The following is a 7,997-nucleotide window of genomic DNA, read 5'->3' as shown; positions in this document are numbered from 1 at the left end:
TGTTTGAGCAGATAAGCAGCATGAGTAATGATCAAATCAGGTGAGAATTTGATACAAACCAAAACAGCTGATGGTCCTACTGTCTGCCAAGATTAGTTCTCTTCATTTGCTATTTAGATTAGATTAGATTCAACTTTATTGTCATTGTGCAGAGTACAAGTACAAAGACAACGAAATGCAGTTTGCGTCCAACCAGAAGTGCAAAAAGAGCAGAAAAGTGCAATGTGATATACAAAGTATAGACAGATATAGACAGGTGGTGCATAGACAGGACAAGAAATATAGTGCAGTATAGACAGTAGTGTACAGTTGGTTTACAGATGGTGGTTTAGAGTAATATAAATTAAATATAAATGTGTGCAGTGTATTAGCAGTTACCTTATAAGAGCAGAATAAATATAGCTATGTAATGTGAACAATGTATGAACAACATGTACAGATGTGTGCAATGTAGCAGCAGTAACATTATAATAGTAGTAAAAAATATATATAGATAAATGCAGTGTATTATAAGAAAAACAGAATAAAATATGGATATTCAGTATGAACCATATAGACAGATATGTACAATATGTACAGCTATGTGCAGTGTGTTAACAGTATCATTGTAGTGCAGAAACAATGAGAATAAGTGTATGTGCAGGATGAATAGTATGAAGAGCAGTAGAATATGGCTATGTATAAGTGTAGTTACAGTATGTACATTTGTAAATAAATAAATAGGACACTATGGGTGGGATAGGGGGGTTTGGGGGCTTACTTGGTTGGTTGTCACTGGGATGCAGAGCTCGAGTTCAGTAGGGTGACAGCCGCAGGAAAGAAGCTTCCTCTGAACCTGCTGGTTCGGGTGCGGAGAGACCTGTAATGCCTTCAGGAGAGAAGTGGGGTGAATAGTCTGTGGTTGGGGTGGATGATGCTTCGCGCCTTACGCAAGCATCGCTTGCCCTGGATGGCCTCGATGGAAGGGAGTGAGGAACCGGTGATGCGTTGGGCAGTTTTCACTACCCTCTGCAGTGCTTTCCGGTCATGGGCAGAGCAGTTGCCATACCAAACTGTGACACAGTTGGTGAGGATGCTCTCGATGGTGCAGTGGTAGAAGTTCATCAGGATCTGAGGAGACAGGTGGACCTTCTTGAGTCTCCTCAGAAAGAAGAGACGCTGGTGAGCCTTCTTGATCAGGGTAGAGATGTTGAGGGTCCAAGAGAGGTCCTCAGAGATGTGGACACCCAGAAACTTCAAGTGACTCGTCCACCTCAGTCCCATTGATGAGAATGGGGATGTGTGTGTTAGCTTTAGACTTCCTGAAGTCCACAATGAGCTCTTTGGTGTTCTTGGTGATGAGAGCCAGATTGTTGTCAGTGCACCACGATGTTAGGTACTGGACCTCCTCCCTGTAGGCCGTCTCATCGTTGTTGCTGATGAGACCAATCACCGTAGTGTCGTCTGCAAACTTGACAATGGTGTTGGAGCCATGTACAGGTGTGCAGTCGTAGGTGAAGATGGAGTAAAGGATGTTCGGGGTGATGGTTGAGGAGGTGTGATTAGCTAACCTAACAGACTGAGGTCTGTTGGTTAGGAAGTCCATAATCCAGTTACAGAGGGAGGTATTGATGCCCAGTTTACTGAGTTTGGTGATCAGTTTGGAGGGGATGCTGGTGTTGAATGCTGAACTAAAGTCAATGAACAGCATTATCACATAGGTGTTGCTATTGTCAAGATGGGACAGGGCAGAGTGAAGTGCCGTAGAGATGGCATCCTCTGTGCTCATGTTCTGACAGTAGGCGAATTGGAAGGGGTCCAGTTAGGGTGGTAAGCAGGTCTTGAGATGGGCCAGGACCAGCCTCTCGAAGCACTTCATACTGATTGGGGTGAGTGCAACTGGACCGAAGTTATTAAGGTTTGTTGCAGTGGAGTGTTTTGGCAACGGCACGATGGAGATGGTTTTCAAGCACGCGGAGACAGCTGCTTGGGCTAGTGACAAATTAAATATGTCAGTCCAAACCTCAGTCAACTGCACAGCACAGGCCCTGAGTACGCGTCCAAGGATTCCATCAGGACCAGCAGCCTGTTGATGTTTTAGTTGATACAGTCCAGAATGGAGGAGGCATATGAATCAATGTCTGTGTAGGAAACATGGGTGGCCTGAATTGCGAACTGAAGTGCAGAGTCAACTCCCTCTGGCCACACTTTCACTGTCCTTACTGTTGGTTTCACACGTTTGATGAGTGCTGGCAGTAGAAACAAAGAGAGGTGATCTGAGTGTCCTAGATGGGGGAGGGGGGCAGCTTTGTATGCATCAGCCATGTTTGTGTAGACATAGTCTAAAGTCTTTTCTCCTCTTGTGGGGCATGGTACATTTTGATGGAATTTAGGCAGTACTGTCTTTAAATTTGAGTGGTTGAAGTCACCCGCGACAATGTAGGCTGCCTCGGGATGCAGGGTTTGTTGTTTACTGATAGCAGAATGCAGTTCTTTCATGGCAATCTTAGCGTTAAACTCTAATCTGGTGGTATAGACTGCTATTACTAAAGTTGAAAAAAAATCATGTTCTTTTGACTTTTGTTAATCATTTCAACATTTCTTTGAAAATATCCATAACACTCAGGGCAGATAGAAAGGTCTACACTTAACCATGAGATACTCTAGGTTAGCTGAGCAGTGACTGTCGGTGAGGGTGGTGTCCGTGCACCACATTTTCTTAACATAAATGCACAAACCGCCACATCTGGTCTTACTCGAGTCATCAGCTGTTCTGTCCACACGGAGGAGGTAGCGTCCAGCTAGCTCGATAGCGCTGTTGGGTATTCTGCTGTTAAGCCAAGTTTCTGTGAAAATCATGATGTTGCAGTCCATAATCATTCTGTGTGTGGTGATCCGCAGCCGCAGTTAATCCATTTTGTTCACCAGCGAGCGAACATTGGCGAGGAAAAGGCTTGGCAGTACAAGTCGATGTGGAGTTAGCTTTAGCCCAATGTTTGCATGTCCGTCTGAAGAGCCCTCCAGTCGATGTGAGGGTGTTCGGAGGTGCCGTTGGATTAGCGATCTCTGGAAGTACGCTAATAACGAAGTCAGAATTGCAGGAACCGATGTCCAAAAAGTTTCTGTCGGGTGTATGATATGTACTCTAAACTGTTTTTACTGAAAATACTTGAGATAAACAAACAAATGACCACTAATTTGCAAAATCTGGAGAGACACGATGCGTTCGTGCCGCCATCTTGGTCTTCTTTATCTTAGGGTGTTCAAATGCATTCATTCCCTTGTAAGGTTTACAGAATGGGGTGATTCATGTTTTTACATGCTTCTACTTTGAATCTGTGAACCGCAGAGCATACAAATCAGTAACTAGAATGTTTTGAATAAATATGTCATATTTTCTCATAATAAAAAGGTACCACTGTTCAAACGTCATTATGAAATCCAAACACAAGTTGATAGTTTTGTTATACAGGATTCTTTCTTGGGGAGTTTGAAGAATGTGGGAACAGAGAGATTTTTCGCCATCAGTTAAAAGACATTTACTCGTTCTACAAGTTGTTTCATCTTAATCTTTGCTGGAGAATCAGTGCTATTAGCATGTGATATATTGATTTGAAAATAATTTACGTTTGGGAAGTTGTTTCGTTGTTTCGACTTTCAGGATTTGTATCTATCCTCTGTTCTCGGCACTCTTGTGTCTTTTGGAAACTGCACTTTGCACTTCAAACTGTTTAAGGAAATATATTCAATTGTTTTTTTCCAGAAGTTTGTTTACCTTCTTCATTGAGGGATGACACAACTTGGCTAGGACAAGGCTGCGGAGACTTGACTCACTCCTCTTGGTGCTCTGTCAAGTGAATATCTGTATGTGTGCTCACGTTTGTTCTTCTCTCTCCGTACTGTGAAGCAAGTGTAAAAAAAAATGTATAAAGAAAAATTTTAGATCTGGAGAACCAGTTTTAAGATCAGCAAAGTGTGTACTCTTTAAAATGATAATCAAATCTGAACTATCTGAAACGATAAATGTAGCATGTTGTACCGGACTGAACCTTAATTGCAACATTCATAAAACGTGTCCTTTTAAAAAAAAGAAAGATTTATGATACAGTATGTTGTCTAACGTCTGTCAGTTTCATCCCTCATCCATGATGTTAAATTGAAATCATGATTTGTATATTTGGAGCAGATATATTCACAATTTGTTTGCACCGTATGTGCATATGGTTTTAAGGTCAGATGACAGTCAATATCTTTGGAATTAAGTATTCAGTTATGTAGGGGTGACTCCGAATAGTCGATGCTTCGATAGAAGGAGGATGATTCGACTGCCAATCTCACAGTCGAATCTTCGCGTTATGAAATGAGGATCATGCCGTTTTGGCTGTATGGGGGTGCTCAATGTCAGATTTTACATAGAACTACCTGTTTTCTCCCAATGAGTTAATATACAGCATATTTTGATATGAATATCAACATATAATGCTGTAAATAAAAATGTGCAAAGAAAGAAGCTTTAAATAAATCTTTTTAAAGTGCGTGAATAAATCCAACTGCCCCAATGACAGATTTAAGTTTCACTTTCCATGATCCGGGGCCGATGGAGGAGCCTCTTGGGTGGCAGAGATTTAAACCTTTAACTGAAAATTCTTAGTCAGGGACACCCCTACAGTTATGAGTTTGTGGTAATGACAAGAAATCCCTGTATCACTAATGACTGCAACATATGGAGCTAAAAGAGTCTCAATAAAGATAAATGCACACACTACATTCACATATGCACACACAGGATTCATAAATACACACACAGGATTCATACATGCACACACATGATTCATAAATACACACACAGGATACAGGATAAATGTTGTTTGCATTTATGAATTTTGTGTGCATTTATGAATTTTGTGTGCATTTCTGAATTTTGTATGCATTTGTGAATCGTCTGTGCTTTTTAAATTTTGTGTGTGTATTTGTGAATTTTGTGCGCATTTGTGTATCCTGTGTGTGTATTTATGAATCATGTGTGTGCATGTATGAATCCTGTGTGTGCATATGTGAATGTAGTGTGTGCATTTATCTTTATTGAGACTCTTTTAGCTCCATAGCAACATGACTTTAGAAAGTGATGGTTTATCTTCCCCCAGGCAGCCCGAGACTGTGAGATGAGTTCACTTGAATCACATCCTAGAAATGGATGTGTGTGTGTATGTATTTCTGTGTTGTGCAAAGACTGAATTTCTTAGGTAACAAGCTGAGTCTTGTCTGACTGAACTTACAGTAATCAGATGTATTCGTCAGAATTTTAAATGAAAGCGGCATAAAGGGGCTGGCTTATCGTAAACCATCTAATCTTTTACTGTTCATCACTTTTGGCATTTTTTGTTGGTTTGTTTTTTCATTATTTCAAAGACAGAGTGGTTGGAAAATGAGTTCAAAACCTGGAGCATTTTCTTATGTTTGCTATAAAATTTACAGCTAATTTGACTTATACTAATGTGGACGTTGTTGGCCTTTTTGACAAAGCTGATTCCTTATTAAATGTATTTTTTCCATGCCACCTTAAAGTGCTCATATTAGGCTTTTTGGCTTTTCCACTTTCCTTTATTGTGTTATATATCTTTTTGTGCACGTTATAGGTTTACAAAGTGAAAATACCCAAAGTCCACCCCAAAGGGACTTACCATCTCCAACAGAAAACACTGTTCACAAACTGCTCCAAACAGCTCTGTTGTAGTCCAGCCTTTACTTCAGAGACAAATGTGGTCACTTTGGAACACACGTTATAATGCTCGCCTAGCTGCTAGCATGGCACGCCCTCATACTCTGTGCTTACTGTGCATGTGCAACTCCCAAAAAAGATGGAACAGAAGTGTGATGCCTCTCTGTAGCTAAAACAGAGAGCTCAACACACAGGGTGTTTTTACCTTTTTTTTTTTATCATTTCTCTCATGTCTCTGAATTATTCTTCCACTTTTTGCACCCTTTCCAATCTTCTTTCACCCCCTACCAGTCTCTTGTCTCCCCTCCCTCCCCCTTGTCTCTGCAGTGTTATATACAGTATTTGGCCTTTACCCCACATGGCCTTTATTCCAGTTTACATGTCACAGCGTTCATCAATATCTTGCATCCACCTGTTTGAGCTGTCGGAATTCTTTGTACTCAAATGTACCACCTTGTGACTGTTGATGCATTCAGTACATCTGAAGAGAAACATGTGTCACATTATTCATTCCATGTACAAATTGCACACACATTTGGCCTTAAATACGTAATAGGACATTTACAATACGGTTAGCATATTTTTCTGGTAATACAAAACACAGTTTGTGAAGAAAATGTGACTTTGTAACAGTATTTTTGTGGAAGAAATGCACAAAAAGGTCTACAAATCTGCAGCTCTGATTAATATTGCCATGCTGGAGACTTTGAGCTACTCAAACTCAAGAATAGATCTCCACAGCAGCAATATCCAATCCTCACAAATCAACCAAAAGAAGCTAATTCATGGGGGCTGATTTCTGTGTTCTGTTTACTTCGCACAGACTGCAGTCTTTGGAATTATTCATGTAATATTTAGGTTTGTATGGAAAGCTTTACAAGCCTTGCTCTGTTTGCCCGGATTTACGTGGTTGTCAGGGCCAGAAACGTTGCGTAGCCCCGGTGGCACAACACGGTCTCACGGCAGTTCGTGAAATGGTCAAGTTATTCATTCGTGTACACGGACACGTTTATCTTGTTTTTTTCCTGGTGGTCAGCACGTAATGGGAAGCATCCATACGGAGGTTGAGTTTAGAAAAGAAGAACAGGGAAAGGACACATCACATGCCGGGACACGATCCGCGGTCTCTGGGGGATGCGGGACAACAACGGGACGGTTGGGTTTAGGAAAAGAAGAACGGGGAAATGAAATATCACACGCAGGCCACGATCAGCGGTCTATGGAGAACGCGCGGCAACAACGGGACAGTTGGGTTTAGGAAAAGAACAACGGGGAAATGAAATGTCACACGTGTCCGTGTACACAAATCAAAAGATTAAATAACGTGACCATTTCACGAACTGCCGTGAGACTGGGTTGGGTGGCAAGTGTCGTTTTTCGACGAGGTCCCGGCTGGGGCCGGTCACAGACTGATGGCAGCATTGATGTAGAGCCCATTTGTGTCTGTAGTAATAACAGAATAATCGATGACAAAATCAACCATTTTTCTGACGTTTTTGTCTCTTTTTCGACACCTTTGGCACTTTTTTCAATGTTTTTGGCGGGGTTTTTTACGTTTAACGCTTCTTTTCACTACCATGTATACATACCACTAACACCAACTTATTACCAGTTTCACAATAATTTTTGGAATTCATGGTTAATAAATCTCATTTATAGGAAATTATACCTAATTCTTGAGAGGTTCAAATGTATCTTGAAAAGGTTAAACTTATTTTCTTGGCTGAAACGGATTGAAATGGTTCCCTTCACAGTTGCATGCTCTGCGTGGCTTCCTGTTACATTTCGTCCTGTTCTTGTGTGTCAGCACCGTGTTGTGTGACTTTCAACACCACGTAATCAAGTCAACCTCATTCTGCACCTGCTGTGCCTTGCTGAATAGAAACCACAGTGCCACAAATGCCCTCTATCCCCATTATATCTTCATCCTACCTTAAATCAACCTGTCCTTCATGCTGTCCTGGTTGCAACAGGTCGGGGAGTTTTGCAGATGCTGATATCACTGACAGCAAATCATGTTGAAAATCATAAACTGAACATATCAAGGAAATAACAGTTATAACAGTCTTCACATCTAACTCCTGGTGAGAGAGCAAACACAAAGAGCATCACTAGAGGGTAGGGGTGTCAATGATTAACCATTATAAACAATATAGGTAAAACAAAACAAAAAAAAAGTTATTAAACTTTTTGCATGATAAAAGACAACTACGCTATACAATCTAGTTCTTAACTGCTAATCTAGTAAAACGCAACTTTCTAGGGCAAGTGCACTAGAAAGTCTTACATTTCTTCAAAC

The sequence above is a fragment of the Sander lucioperca genome, chromosome 15, assembly GCF_008315115.2.
Source record: "Sander lucioperca isolate FBNREF2018 chromosome 15, SLUC_FBN_1.2, whole genome shotgun sequence".
Taxonomy (NCBI): domain Eukaryota; kingdom Metazoa; phylum Chordata; class Actinopteri; order Perciformes; family Percidae; genus Sander; species Sander lucioperca.
Note: the sequence above shows the minus strand (reverse complement) of the source record.